At 41.4% G+C, this 16,173-nt stretch overlaps 1 protein-coding gene across 13 annotated transcripts in view; it reads right to left on the bottom strand.

The window, feature by feature from the left end:
- Positions 1-16,173, bottom strand: part of THRB (thyroid hormone receptor beta) — a 177,688-nt gene that overhangs the window by 65,864 nt on the left and 95,651 nt on the right. Inside the window, exon 1 of one of the 13 annotated variants that reach the window (XM_069771537.1) lies at positions 13,914-13,937. The exons of the other annotated variants lie outside the window; for them this stretch is intronic. The gene's annotated coding sequence lies outside the window, so the exon portion shown is untranslated. Of the gene's footprint in view, positions 1-13,913; positions 13,938-16,173 lie in introns of those variants that run through there. 13 annotated transcript variants of the gene reach the window in all.

Raw genomic sequence — 16,173 nt, 5'->3', positions numbered from 1 at the left:
TTCAGTTCCAACAGTATGCCAGTAAGATCTACAGATAAGCCATCAGAATTGCTATTATTAATACTATATATGCTTGGCATGCATTTTTTACTTAAAAGCAGTTTTATAAATTGCATTTCTGGTCTACTCCCAGTGTTTTGGGGATCACTTTTTTAGACTTCAGAAAAGGTATTCTCAATCTATTTACTACATTTGGGCATATTCTTTGCCATTGACTTTAATTCTATTTTACAGCTTATTAGTTTTATGGGATTTTGTTCTCTGTATGATGTGGGAACACAGTAGCGCAATGATTCAACAAACACCAGTTTTACCAACCAGCCAGATTTAACAGGCTATTTCTTGTTGTATCCTATAAACACAGTGAGCAGCCAATCTGATATTTAATGATGCAAACCATAAGCAGAGGTAGTGTTTTGTGCCAAGATACAGTATGTGGAGATTGCAAAAGCTCACAGTGAAATTTCTGTGGAAAAAATTTACAGCATAGAGGTTTCTGAGTTGTTCTTTTGTGCGAATCAAAACAGAGTATGTTCACTATGAAAAGCAGATAGATTAATTAGAACCCCCCTGAAGATACTGACAGAATGAGAGAACACCTCATACTGTCCATGGAAGGTATTTGCAACCAACTGTGCTTTTTATGGGAATGGCTTATAAGAACAGGATTTCCAGATTTATTTTCATGTTCTGCCATCCACTAACTAAGAGACTTTCGTCTGAATGATAAAGCAGTTTGATTATAAGGGAAGCACAAAATGTACTAGCTTCTAAAGAGGGCTTATTTTTTAGTATCTGTGAAGTTGTTGAAGAATCTTACATAAGAAGTTATTTATAATGACTTAAAATTAGAATTTTCTTTGAGGTATCCTAACCAAATTACAGAAAAAAAGATTTGTGAAACAGGATGAGGTAGGTTTTAAAACCAGCTGCTTGTTTTTTTAAAACGTCTTTGTAGATCTCTCAAAAGTGATATGGGTATACTACTAGGATTTTTCTGAACAGGGACAAAACCTACAGCTTTATAGTCCAGGGACAGTGGACTACAAAGTGCTGTCCTTGCTCACATACAGACAATAAAATGGAACACAAAAAAGTCGTAAAAATTCAAAATGAAAAAGCAGAGTTGCCAGTAATGACCTGACTCTCAGCTCCCGAGTGCTTGAAGTTGACAGTACTGGATCACTGGAAATGCTTTAGTAACACAGACATCTCTTCTCTCCTGAACAAACTGACATCACTACAATCCATCAATTTGCTGGCATTCACAACCACACTGGGCTTTATTTCTGAGCTATTGTGGTCAACAGCTATAGCCAAAGTATCTGTCTCTCTTCCAGTTCTCTTTTTTAAAATCATACATCCTTTTACTACATTTTACATGTATTTCTTCATTTTGGTCTTATTCATCCTTACACTTTTTCGTAAAGTAATGGGCTACAGTTCATGAAAACCCTGCGCAGCTGTAGAAATAAATATTCTGTTTGATCCTCCAGGACAGATTTAAGATGTCATTGTCAGCTTTAGGATAACTGTCTGTATTAGTCATCCTGCCAGCATTAAGATAGTAAGAGAAAAGATAAGGGTCTGCTGGAAGGCCCACTGAAGCAGAGGGAGTCTTTCTATTGACGTCAGCTGTTTTGTACCATGTTCCTCTAGCATGGATTAGGACACAAAGAAGAGCTTCTCATGCCAAATTCTGTACTTACTTCTTCATGTGCGCTCAATTTTATTGAGCAGGCTCAATACAGTCTACTGGGACCATCAGTCCTACAACCTTTATACAACTTTTACCTTGCTTCATACACTCTGTCTGGGCAGGGAGCCAGGCCTTCATATTTTACAAAGGAAAGCCTTTTCCTCTGCCCGCCTGAGTTTATTCCTTCACTTCACCCTCTTATTTATTGGACTTCCTTCACCAGGTACAAAGAGGTCGGTCCTTTGTTGGACATCTACCCTTTGGAAGAAATAACACCACTAATAAGAGATGGCTTTTTCAAAATCGAGCCCAAAATATTTGCATCATTTAGGGATGTTACTTTTAGGGACAAAAGGGTCTGCCTGCCGAGCGCCGGAGCCCAGACCCCTTTGACATCTTGCCAAATTGGCTCATGCCTGCCGTTTTCATGTGAGTTGTTGCCCTCGGCCACAGGTCATGCAGCCACTGGCAATGCTCCGGCCACCGCTCTCCCGCTCCCACAGCGGTGCCCAAGGTCTGTTTTCTTTCTGATGCTGAAAACTTCCTGTAGGATCCAAGATGCTGATCCCAACCCATCTGTGAAGTCAGCGTGGGAATCCCTATCCCTAAGGAAGACACCAGGCGGGCAGAGTGACGCTGCCAACGCTGCTAACAAAAGCGATGAATAGCTGGATTTCACTGATGGGTGAAGGGGAGCTTGGCGAGAAACGGACGAGTGTCACAGATGAGGGAAGAGGACCTGCTGGAGAGTACAACCATGCAGGGCCACCAGGACCTATGATATCACCTAAGGCCAGGACTACCTAGGCAACGGTGGCCGAAAAACCAAGTTGGGATGGACGTGGAAAAAAAGGGATCAGGGAGGGAAAAAGCAATTAAGGGCAGGTTCTTTATTTGGGAGGAGACTGGAGAAAAAAGGTACAAGGGCAGAAAAAAGGAGGGCCAAGAAATGGCAAAAGGGATAACAGCAGATGCAAATAACGTTAACCGGGGCTGCTTGGGGGTATCTATCAGGTGGCCATGCCCTTGACTACTGCAGCCCATTGTCCTAAATCAGAACAACCAACCAAGCCTGTTGTTCTGAGCACACTGTGTGCCAACCTGCTGGCACTGTCGGGAGGACCGGGTGGGATGGGCGCAAGGGAAGGTCCAGGGTGGATGGATCAAGCATCCGGGATTGCCATGGTGGTGCCCGTGCCAGGCCTGACAGTGTCAGCCTCTTCCCAACCCCCTCCTCCTCACGCACACACCAGCAGAAGGAAACCCTCTCCCACCAACGTGGTGTCATCTCTCCAAGATGGCTTGGGCTAAACCAACAGATGCAGTGGCAATAGCTTCATCTCTATTAGGGGCTTTGCCAGAATAATTTCACTTGCTAGGAGGGGATGATTAATTTTATATGCCTGTAGACAACATACGTCTGCTGGCAAAATCACCCGAAGTCACTTCACTGCTTGCCTAGTCCCAAAGAAGGACTTAATGCCTTAAAATTCAGTGAGTGGCAGAGTGGGTAATGAAACTGAATTGCACCTATTTCTTCACAAAAATGCTACATAAAACTATTGCGTTCTTACATTGAAAGCATTATTTTTGTGACAAAAGGGACTAGGTGAAAACAGAAGTCTCTTTCTTTCAAATTGTTTTTTCCACTGACACTTTTCTAAAATAACCCTTAGATATTTTTTTCAGCTAGTTTCATACAGACAGAGTTTCCCTTGGAAGTATTACCGTCTTCAGATACCACACAAACTATCCTTAAAAAGACTATGTAGCATATTATCCTCAGACATATATGAATCCAAATACCCCCACTCTGAGTGCAGACTACCGATGCTGATGGGTAAAATAACTAAGGCTTAGCTTTCCAGCAGACAGATGTGCTGCCTTTGGGTGCCGGCTATGCTTCTGAAGCTTTGCTTCAAATACGAAGTCAGATATTGGAAAGGAAAAAGAATTCGTCTACGAGAGTCAGTATTTTTAAAAATAAAAAGGGGAGTCCTACAACTCTCAACTGGTGATAGACAAAAAGAAGAAAAAGGGGCTTGTTCATTAAGGAGAAGACTTAATAAAATCCAGAGACCAGCTTGTAGAAAGAAATCTGGCTGGCTCCACACCAAGACATCTACAGTGGATATAAACCCAGGAACCTCACTAAATATATTGCCTTTTACTCACTACAAGATTTTTTTAATGAAAAACTGTTCCATTTTCCTCAGACACAGTGACTGAATCTCCACTGAATAGCACCCCCTGTGTTCATAGCACATTTACAGCTGAGCAAAGCACTGTTAAATGCTACAAATGCAAAGAGTTGCACAAAGCAGCGTAACACTGAGGAATCCAGGCTCTACCAGGAAGAATCTGGGATTTGGGATGTTAGCCATTGCCAGCGTTTTTCTTGTTTGGTTTAGCAGCCCACCAGAATATTTAACAATAACATACATTCTTTTTTAACACTGTCTCATGAAGAGGGCTATTTTACACATAGTGCATTTTTCAGTAGGAATAAGATTTTAAGCTGCTAAAGAAAAAGCTCTATTTGTTGGGATTTGTGCATCCCTGAAATAGCCAATAGTTTGAAAGTAGATCAACTACCTGCAGTGCCAAAAATCACGTTTACAAGATAAATAACATAAAATAACCTGCATGCTTTTGTTGCTGTTATTGCACTATGGGGAAAACTTCTGACATGCAGGTAAAACAATTTTTATCTCTTATTAGAAAATATTGAATTCCCAACAGAATTGTAAATTAATGAAATTGGATGGAAAGAACTTGCACTGATCTAATTTTAAAAAACCCAAGACGAATATATGGGGATGTCCTTCCATAATTCTTAGCAGCAGTAATCACACTTCTCCAGGTTTTTGATCTAAAACTCAGAATTTATTTGGGACCCAGACATAACATTTGGTAGCTGTACACAAGAACAATCACAAGTGAAGCTCCTCTTTACAACGATGGGTTGGATAAAGATGAGATTCCCAACTGAAACACTTTGACTTTGCAAAAGCAAAACACCGACAAGCAGTCTGATCCTGAATCATAGCCTGATCCTGTTCTTATTTAACTCAAGAGAACTTCTACCCACTGCTTATGTTCTTCCACAGAAAAGCAGAGATAGCTCAAGGCAGCAGGCAAGGTAGGCAGCAGCCTAGAGCAGAAAGCTGCCTACACCACCAAGGAGAAGAGGATCGCGGTGCTCATTTGCAATGCCACAGCCCTCACTAGTGTACTGTCTCACAACTCAAATGCGCTGATTGAGACCAACGACTTCAAATGAAATTTTACCAGGCTATGAGTACCCATTGTCTATAAGTCTCAGCTGCTCTGGAACTGGATAGCTGATTTCTGAAATATTCTTCTGTCTTACAAAATTTGTATTACCATGTCATTCACCTCCTGAAGAAATCTATGTTTTTACGTATTCACCAAATGAACCCTCACTTGATGCTGGGGAGTATTTGTTTCTCTCAGTACTCTTTCACAGCTGATGGATATTTTGTTTCATTTGTTCTGTTTTCTAAACCCATGTAAAACAACTCCAGGCTGATTTCAGTTCCACGCTGCACAGATTTCTCCCAGAAGAGATGGACATTTTTCTTTCTGTGGTTTCAGGGAACATTTAAACATTTTAAATAAAGAGAAGAACAGCTTCAGCACGAATACGGAGAACCCCCACCGTGGCCAATGCTACCTGCCTAGCAAGGAGGTGCAGAGCTGGAGATCAAATCAGAGAAGATGAGAGATGGGAATAGGAGAGCCTCAGCACTTCCTCCTGCTTTCGGGAGATAGGGACGCGTCTGACCTGCCCGGCTCCAGAAGTGAGTGCTGTCAGCCTAAATTCACTAGGTTAGGGGTGGGACTTAGCTTCCACTCCTCTCCAAGGCATCTCTCACTGTGGGCAGCTGGAGCTGGTTCATGTGTAAGTGCCATAAGGAACCCCAAGAACTAAGCCTGAAATAACCTTCAGACTCTGAGAAACAGGTGTCACAAAGCAAAACCTTCACACATTTACCTACAAAGGACTCCTGTACCGTGCTTAGCATTTTGATCTCCAAAAAAAGTCACTGGTCCCTCCAGTGTGCAGATGTTCAGCTCCTTGAATGAATGTAGGATAGAGCCCATATTCAGTTTGTTAGTCTTCTTTCATCCCCTGTTCATACAGACTCCTAACGTTTCATCTTTCTGGTCTTCCTTAAGAATCAGGAAATATAAAGAAATCAGTGGGTGTTTTTAAGCACTTTAGTTGCCAAAGTATGACTTGAATGGTTATAACATGTGATTCAACTCAAATGAGTCTGTGTCCTCACCGTTTCAAGATTACACAAAAGATTACACTTCCTTAGAGCTGTTTGTATCACCAAATCAGAAACTTCAAATGAAAATCTGGGATTTGCAAATTCTTAGTCAGAAACCATAGCAAGTGTCATTAGCTCTCCAAAGAAAAGTATGTAGAAAACAATTTCACCAATAAAGAGGAAAACTTACCAGGAATCCATTGATTAGGAGACATCTGAGTTACTACTATTTAATTCAAGGGTTTTATGTGATAATTATTTCTTGCTAAAAAATGAGGGGGGCTGTTAAAGATGTCACAAAAGCACTGTCAGGGACTTTACCTACGAAAAAATATCCTTGGATGTTGCCAAGAGAACTGGGAACATTTTTGGAGGGGAGCATATTCTGATCTGTCTTCCCACATGGGAATACTTTCCCAAAACAAGGTCAATGGTGGATTCCCCCTTTAGGGCTTCGGTCTTCTAGCAATGGTCAGTCCACAAGCATTTGCACGAACTCTGATTTGCAGATACAAACCTGAAGTTTTTGCATATTTCTGTAGCTGGTTGCAAAGGATTTTCATTTCAGTATAATGCCACATTACTGAGTAAGTGCTAATGCTCTCACTCCTTCTCTGTATTGCTATTACAAGTCAGTCTGCTGGTAAGGAAATCTGGGTTCATTAATCTTGCCAATACTCTGCACTGTGTCATGCGCTGCTCATTAGGAACCATGGGCAACCAGACTGTCTCAGCTGATCAGTTATAAAAGTTACAGGAGCCTTTCCGATCTCACTGGTAGTAAAGACATGAAGTCTGCCACTATTGCAATTCTCTTCAGAAGAAGAAAAGCAGCAAGTGCTAATTAAATAAGGTGCCACGGTAGGCTGTACAGCAAATGGCATTCAGAATGAACGTTGGAGTGTGAAGGACGGAAGGCTTGTTTCCTCTTTCCAAGAAACATAGCAGAAAGTTAAACACCGAATAACCTCTCTGAAATAGTACAATCTGCATGTATTTTCCCAATTTGTGTATAGCAATGAAACACCCTTAAGCCTTGTGTTAAGAACTTAACTGCAGCTTTCAACAGGCTTTTAGCATTTCGACAAGTCCGAAGTTCATTCTTTTAATGCGGTCATCAGCTCCAGTCCAGCAGTGGATTTACTTTGTCTGTCCATATGGACATGCCAGCAGTGTGGGTACTGCTGTAATTCATGAACACGATTTATAATAAGTGCAAGGTGAAGTAGTGAAGGACAGGGAAGTTTGAAAGGGTTTTCATCTTATAGGGTTTTATATAAATTCTGGTATACTAGAGGTTACCTATCGAGACTGCTATAGCATGTCTTACATCAGACAAAGTGAACACCTCACCATGTGGGACCAAGGGAGATTTGCTAGTTGGTGTACATCTCTTGTAAATCCAGGCCCACTTATGCTAGCTTCAAACGCCACACCTACCCTAAGCAACCTCTTCTATTGTTCGTCTCCTCCTTTAATTAGAGTATTTTTCCCAATACAGAGTTCTCTTACTGCAAATTCAACTCCCAGTGTCCTGCTATATCCACAAGCGATGCTGGCTTTCCCTCTTCTTCGTAGCTAACTTTTATGCATTTCATGAGAACTATTACCACAGTCTTCCCAACCATATTTTGCAACACTAAGCAGCTGTGTTTCGCTAAACCTTTACTTTGAACTCAAGCTTCCCGAGCCTTTGATATTTCTTGATACTCCTGTCTAGACTCCCTGTTGCTCATTATCTCTCCTACATTACAAAACTGGAGTGGGTACTGCACCTGGGACCTCAGCAGGACAACATAGTTATGCACAAATTTTTTAGTCATTACTTAGGGCAATCTACACGTTAACTATTCCAGATTATTTCCTCTGGAGAAAGTCTGCTTTCAGTTTAAACTAAACTATGTAGAGATCACACTGAAAGAGGAATAAAAGCGTCCATTTATGTAGCTCACCTGGAGTAGCGACTCCATCTCAAGTTTTCAGCTGACTTTTTTCCAAATTAATGTTGTCAGTATGTGCACACAAGCAAATATATGCATTCCCCTGTTTCAGACCTGATGTCTAGATCTATCCTGCATAAGATGGTTAAACTTTCAACAGTTCTGCACTTTAGTGACAGCTACCAAAGACGGAAGGAGAACGTCAGTCAGCATTTCTGAAAATAAGACTTAGCTTTGCAAGACCATCTTTTTCAGCTATCTGGAAGCTATCTAGATTTATTTTTATTATTGTAATGGATATTTTTATTATTGTAATGGATTAGATGTCATTATTGTTCACCTAAGAATATATTTAAATGAAGTCTTGGATGTTATTTTATGGGATTAATCAACACATCACAGCACCAGTTTTCATTCAGAGCGCAGAAAAGGTCAGTATGCAAATGCAATATGCTAAAAATGGATCTGCTCTGAGTAATGCCCAATCAAGTTAATGAAACTACATCCTGAAGACAAAGTTTAGCTTTTTGTTTTACCTCTGATATTTTGAATCTGTTCTATAGACTAATGCTTGATTCAAAATGTCAGGGAGAAAAATGAGAAATTAAGTAATGCAGAAATAACATTTTCTTTCATTATGCACAATCTATTTATACAGTGGCAATCTTTGCATTACTTTTTCCATGAAAAAACACGCTGATTATCAATCAAAGTTTATTCTGCTTTTCTTCAACTTCAATCTTTTTCTATTTAAATTGGGGTATATATGTAAATTGTAAAATTACTTGTTACTTCTATATATATTAAATGAACTTTAGAACAACATTAGCATAAGCTATCTTTTTTTGTATCAGGGAAGCAATAATAATCTTTTTAAGCTATTTGAATGCAACTACATAATTCTGAAGAGCAGTCTGGTCAGTATGAACTTGAGACTTTTGTAGGTGACAAAGAATTTTGCAAATTTTTTTTGTTAGAAATTGGGAACTTTTAACAACATATAAAACCATAAGTGAAATGACCCAAAGACCAATGACTTCACGAATGCATGATTACAATATTTTTCTTCTATTAAATATCTGAAATGTTCAGATGGATGGGGAAGGAAAAGTGGAAATCATTAAGTGCAGTATGCATACCACACTTAATGTGCAAGTTTGTAACTAAGAGAACAACTGAAATACATACAAAACATGTAACAGTTATTGTACCTGCAAAGTACCTATGGCAAACTGGTTAATTTTACATATTTATAGACATGATACTGGTGCTTAATACCTACAGGCACAAGTTTTGCTGGGTAAAATTGCTCAGGAATAAATACAGGATTTGATAGGTATAACAGTTGTATGCACATACATCTAAATCCACCCATTCAAACAGTCCTTTGAGACTAACACATCCTGGAATAAAACATTATGGAAGACAGGCACGCTACAGCAAAGTACACATTACTTTGCCCAGCTGAACTATTCTTATTTATTAAGGAGGGCTTCCTTTTGGCATAAAGCTACTGACATTTGTAATTCTTCCTAGCATGAGATTTCATACAGATAGGGCTTTACTTGTTTTATCTTTCAGATATGCTCTTCATGTTTTTCTTTCTTAATTACCCGTAGAGATTAACTGCTAGATCCTTCCATCAAAGTGTTACAATATTGATAGGCATTAATGTTGGAAAAACAGGAATAAAATTCAGAGCCTATCTTCATTTGTTCTTCAGTATTACAGGGTTTCTAGATCACGTCAGAAAAAGATGCATCTAAGGATGGAAAATATTGTGCTGTTATATGTGCTCTAACACTACAGACATGAAAATCACACAGGTCAGAACAAAGATTGCATCACTTGAATGCAGTCCTATGTAGAGTGAAACATGGAGAATATGGCATTTTTCTCTGTCCCCTTCCTAAAAATTCCCAATGTTTGTTTTTGACATCTGATGGGCATTCAGCCGTTATCTTTATAAAAGCATCTATTAAACACTAGCACTTTTTTCCTAAGTGGTTGCAACTTCACTATGACTGTAATTCTTCTTCTTTTAAAAATATTAACATTTACTGTCATTGAATTTCCTCTGCCATCTTATTACTCAGTCACACTCAATACTGTGAGATCCTTCTACAACTCTTCTCAGTTGACTCTAAGTGCTGTCAGCAGGCTTTATTACTTCAATATTAATCCCCTTTTCCATATGTTGAACCACCCAGATGCTTGGACTGATGCCTACCGGACTCCATTGGTGACTTCCCTCCATTGTAAAACTTGACCATTTACTCCCTGTTGCTTCCTAACTTTTAACCTGCTATTAATTCACAACAGGAGTTTTCCTTTCATTGCACAGCAGCTTTAATTCTTTATAAGCCTTCAGGAAAGAACCCTATTGAAAACTTTTGGAAATCCAAGTAGATTATAACCGGATCACATTTTTTCCCCAAATCACTGCCTCCCTTGGAGAACCGATAGACTTGTGAATTTTGACCTCTCTGTTAAGCCATGCAGTTTAGCCTGCATGATGAACAACACAACCTAAATTATAACTGACTCCCTGTTCCCGTTCATTCCACCCCACAGCACTAAACTGTAGCTGTGGTTTGATAGCACTCATCACCCCGATCAGCTCTTTATGCTCATGTGACAGAGTTTGGCTGTCAGAAAAGGAAGAGTTATGAATTATGGAAAAAAATATTTTACAAGATCATTAGTTCCCATACCCTTTTTTAACTTCCTTCTTTCTCCAATGCAATAAAAATGAATGCAGGTGTGGGAGAGGGGAGAAAGCTCTTGAAATGGAAAAGGTAGCTTCCGTTTAGTTCATTGCAAAGGAAACCAACAAGCCTAATACCAACGGAGTAGCCCAAATTGATGGCTTCCAAGCTCACAGGTGGCTTCCAAGCTTCAGCGGACAAAGGAGAAGGACATTTCCAATGCGGTTCCCTAAGGAAATAAAGTTTATTGGAGTGGCTGTGCACCACTCCACCGTCGCTTTCCCTCCCTCTGCCCCGCACCTTCTGCCTGTTGGATGGCTTTCGCCCAGCTCGACAGGGACACCGAGGACACCAAAGTCTGAAAAACCTGTAGGTTCTGGCAAGTGCCATGGCAAGGTGGGAGCCGGAGGCAGGGGAAGAGAAGCTGGTGGCACCTCCCTCGAGTGGGAAGCCACCACTTCGATGACACTCATCGGCTGTGGACAGAGGAGGAGGAGGGGGAGGAGGAAGAGGAGGATGCCGCAGCAGCACCCAGCCTGGGGTGACCCGCAGCGGAGCTAGGAAGGAACGGGGTGTAGTGCAGCGTTTGGTGGTTTTGTGCCTAGTTTCTCTCCACATCTGACAAAAATCCTTCCTGCTGATGTTGTATTTGTTGCCGATGGTCTCGTTAGACAAAGTTTCAAGAAAAGCCTGTTTGGGGAACTGGGGTCACGCACCCCCTGGGCCTGCAGCCTCTCAGAGAAGCTGGAACACAGGTGCAGCCGGGGACCCTGGGATAGCTGGGCACAGCCAAGAGGGGTGCAGGGCCACCGGCTCCCGGGGGTCAGGGAGCGTGTCCTACCCGCTGGCTTAGGCAACACCAGGCACCTCACTACAGAGCAGTCTGTCAGGAATGAAAACAGGGTCATCAGGGAACTGTCCCCTGGGTCTAGCACAGGCTTATCTAACCCAAGAGGGTTTGAACTGAACTTTTCATTCAGAAAATTGTAATTTTCCACTTCAAACTTCATCGTGACACTGTTAACAGAGCTCTAATGTATTTCACTTTGTGCTCTCGCATAGCAATAAAGCAGTTTTGTCACACTGTATCTGACACTGGCGCGGTAGGTATTGGCTGATGATTTAATATTGTGCTTTTACTGTCATGTCTAAAGAATTTTGGCTGGCTGGTAAAGCGGATAACAGACAAAGGCCAAAGTACAGTTATTCACACCCTGTTTTATGGTTTGGTTTTTCTCATGTTATGACATGAGATGCAAGAAACACAGCACAAAGGTTTCTATCTGCTAGAACAGAGAAATGCAGGCTTCCTAACACAGAAGAAAAGTCCATGGTGATATATATTCCCATAAGTATTACAGTGCTTATCTTTTGAGATACTTACAACTATTTGAATGTATTCATAGATACATGTATAGACACATAGAGAAAAACAGAAAAAGCTTATGTCTTATTCTAGATAGCAGTTGCAACATACTGAAAATAGTTCACTTGCAACATACTATATGCAACTAGCATGGCCTTTTAAAAGTGACTATATTGTTACAGATTCAAAGAAATTATAAACACATCAGCTAGTGCTTATTAGAAGGGGTATTTTTTTCCTGGCTTTATAATTTTACAAAATAATTCTTATGGATCAATCTTGGTAAAAATACTTGAAAGCAGGACTATAAGAGCCACAGCCACCTTTCCTAAAGATGTTTTCCAAGCAAAATCCAGGTTCCAGTTCCCTGGATTCTAATGCTGGCAGACAGTTACTTTTCCTGTAACAGTCTGAACAAGATCCCAAATCTGAAAAAATAACAAGCTCTAAGAATATTCAGGTCTAGAAATGCATGTTCCACGAAAACTTTTACTCTAAAGTAACCTTCAATTGCATATACATTTTTAAAGAAAGTCAAGGCAAGGTCTGAGCAAATCAAAGCGCAAAATTGGAAGTGTGTGTGTGTGGGATCTTCCACAAATTGAACTGTTATACACTACAGAATTTTGTACAGACGCACAAATAGGTAGGTCAGAAAACAAAAACACATGAAAGCATTGAAAAGTGAAAGAGTGTAGGTTTTAAGAGCCAAGATTAATCATCTCTCTTTCCTTTGAAAAAGAGCATTCCAAAAAAGCATCACCAAAATGCAAGTAAGACGCCACAATAAAAAGATGTATTATGTACCAACAAATACTTAGTGTTTGAAGAGACATCACAAAAACTGCATCACAGTCTTGAAATAGATACTTAATCCCACAGACAATCCTTAGTTTAACTGGGTACAAAGAAAAGTGGTTTAGATGTCACATTCTCTACGTTTAGCTCACAAAAACAGGCATTTGCCTTGAATTTTTTTTCGCTGCTGGTAACAAATCCAGAAGAATTTTGCTCTTTTTGTACATCAATGCATATCTTTGCTACATTAACCTGAAAGAATTTTCCATCCTGTATCTTTGAGCTGCACACATAAATATCAGAGGCAAATATCATAGATAAGAAGGAACCTAGTTTAGAAACAGACTTTCTGCCATGACATATCACAAGCAGAGAGTTAACTTTTACTTTCCAAATAACAAAATATTAAATACTGAAACATTTTTTGAAATGTTAACATTTAATTCTTTAATAGCATCCTCAGAGAATTCACAACTCTCACTTAATTTGAGGGTAATAGGTTACAGCAACTTATATCGCTGCACTGGACATAATTCTTTTTTTGTGTGCTGTTATGTTAAGCCAAAATTGCCTAAGTGCATATGACTAAGTTGGGGGGTGTGTGTGTGTTGTTGTTTTTTTTTTAAGAATGTACATACATTTAAATGAATGCTTTTGCTTTCTGCTTTGGTTTTCAACAAGTAGCATTTTTGACCGTGCAGCGTCTCGCTATTGTTCCTGTCTGTACCCACCACATCTGCTCCACAGAACTTCCCAATGTTTTTTTCTTTTCTGTAAATTGTGTTGTATTTTGTACGCAAACCTTACACAGAACTGAAAAGAATTTAATGAAATGTCCTTGACAGCCCATCACAGAGCCCTGCTCTGCGTGTGAGAAGGTGGCAGTGATCTGACCCCAGCTGGGCTCTGCGTTTGCCTCTCCCTGCCTGGTTCTTGCAGAGGAGAGCCCACCAGAAAACTGCTGGCTTCTCTCTTTCAAAAAGCTCTCTAAATGCCACAGCTTGAAAAGCATGAAGAGGAACCATACATTTAGAAATCGATCCACTGGCTGCAGCAGAGCCTGCAAAGCAGCAACGGAGAAAAAGAAAAGAGAGGACTCACCAAGATACATCCTGGCGTAGGAAGAACAGTTTTGGTAGCAACCCTCAACAGTCTGGAAGTTAATACTCTGCTTCTCTCCTCTTTTCCTTTCTCAGTCCCCCCACTCCTAATTTCCCCATTTAAGGGAGAAAATAACAAGGCAGAAGACGCCAAGAGACTTTCATGACATAAACAATAAGGCCTTCCTGTGCCAACATTTCCTTTAAAAACACTTGCCAATAAAGCTCCTGGAGGCCAGCAAGAGAAAGAAATGCCGAAACAGCCGTGACATGAACTTGGCATATTTTCTGACTCACTCACTTCCCTTGAGACAATCCCTCCAAGAGAATGCTGAAGGATAATGGGAAAAGAAAATTTCTTCCAGCGAGAAGGACTTCAGCTGCCCGTGCTATACAAGAAAACTGCCAATTAACTTTATTTCTGTTTACCTACAGCCTCGCTCACGCAGCCACCTCCGCTGCCATGTTTCCTGACTCACACACTCATGTTTGCACATTCATCTTGTAATCCTGATGTCTGAGAAAGGCAAGGAGGCTTTTAAAAAATAAAATCCTGAGAATCCCCCGCTCCAGATAATTTCTGAACAGCAGGGAGAGTGATCAATAACTGATAAAGGGCAGCCAAACACCTGGCTGCTTCACATACCAAATCCAAATTTCCTTTTTCCTTATCCCTGCTATTTATACTTCTTTCATAATTTTTTAGTGCCAGACACGCTAGTCTATAAAACATTAAGGAGACTGATGTATCTTGTGTATCCGTAATGAAAGATTGTCAAGATTATTTTGCCTCATCAATCCATCTCATTTTGAGTAATACCATGTTTTCAAAACTAAATGGCACGTTAAAGAACCAGAAATTAAAATCTCTTTGGAAATCAGCATCTTACATGCACCAACACGCACTCCCTCCCTCCCTCCCTCCTGGGGTACGGCTGTCCCCTGCCTGCAGCCAGTCCCCCGTGGGCAGGAATGCAGGGGTTCAGCTGCCTCCTCTCACCCGAGCCTTCGTCTTCACCTCCCGCGCAGGGGGACCCTCCCCAGGAGGCTCGAGCCCAGCTCCCGAGGGAGAGGACGGGCAGGAGGCAGGCCAGCACCGTGCTGATGGCAAGGGGACGACGTGGCTGCTCCTCCACCACCGGCTCGCGGCGGCTCCCGGCTCCCACCCGTCCGAGGGAAACGGGTCTCCAGCCAGGCTTTGCTACGGGGCTGCCACCCTGCCGCGCTCCCCTCTAACTCCCCACCTTATTCGCAGGCAGACCGAGCAGAAATTTTTGTTGCTGCTTTGGGGGGGGGCTGCCTGATTACTGGTCTCAGTCTTGCGATGCGGAGACACCACCTCTTCCTTCCACACGTACCCGATTCAGGGGACCGTGCAAAGAGCCGTCCATCCCTCTACGCAAACCTTGCACCCTGTCACTGACTTAGCTCATGCTGGCTCTCTGTTTCTAAGAAGGCAGCGAGCACTGCCAAGCGCTCCTCACTCGGCTAAGGGTTGTTATTGTTGCTGGGACTTCTTTGGTTTTGCATTCGACTCCTTAGATTAGCATCAGGGTATCACATATCACAATAACCACTAGTGAGGATTTGCTGGCCTGCTCAGAAGTGAGGGTTCACCATACCTACAGCTGCGCAATTTTACCGTAATGTAGTCTGATATCATACGCCCCTGCTTTCTACTTTCTAATAACTTGCTGCTTTAGCACTTGGGCTTATGTCGCACTCAGCAAATCTCTTGACTCTCCTCTAAGAGCCTGCCTACCCCTGAAGACCCTCAGCAATCATATCTAAGCCAGTGCCACCAGACTGCACAATTTTGGTCTGGGTTGGGGGGTTTTTGTGGATTTTTTCACCCCCTCGGAATTCCCAGCTAGTATGGCTCTACTGGTAAAATACTGTAGTATGCTGTAATGCATATAATCTACATTAGGAGTCATCTTCTAGCTCACCTTTACTCCATCACGGCTGCTGGGCACCTTGTCAAGACATATGCACACACACAGTGCAAGCTTCTTTTTTCTTAACCATCTTTTTCTGCCTACTCGCAAAGCTAACACTGGTTTGTTTTTAGGTTTGTTTTCATCAAAACCTGAGAAAATATGTGTTTTTTTGTAACACCACCAGGGCAAGCCATCTGTGGTTGGCTGGCAAACTCTGAAATTCAGGGCTGGGGCAGAAATATTTAGGAGTCAAAAAAAGCTGACTTGCTTAAGAAATTAAAGCCCTTCTGACAATCTTCCAGAGAGCCCCTGAGGAAAAGG

The sequence above is a fragment of the Haliaeetus albicilla genome, chromosome 2 (genome assembly GCF_947461875.1).
Source record: "Haliaeetus albicilla chromosome 2, bHalAlb1.1, whole genome shotgun sequence".
Classification (NCBI taxonomy): domain Eukaryota; kingdom Metazoa; phylum Chordata; class Aves; order Accipitriformes; family Accipitridae; genus Haliaeetus; species Haliaeetus albicilla.
Note: the sequence above shows the minus strand (reverse complement) of the source record. Positions and strands in the feature narration are given on the sequence as shown.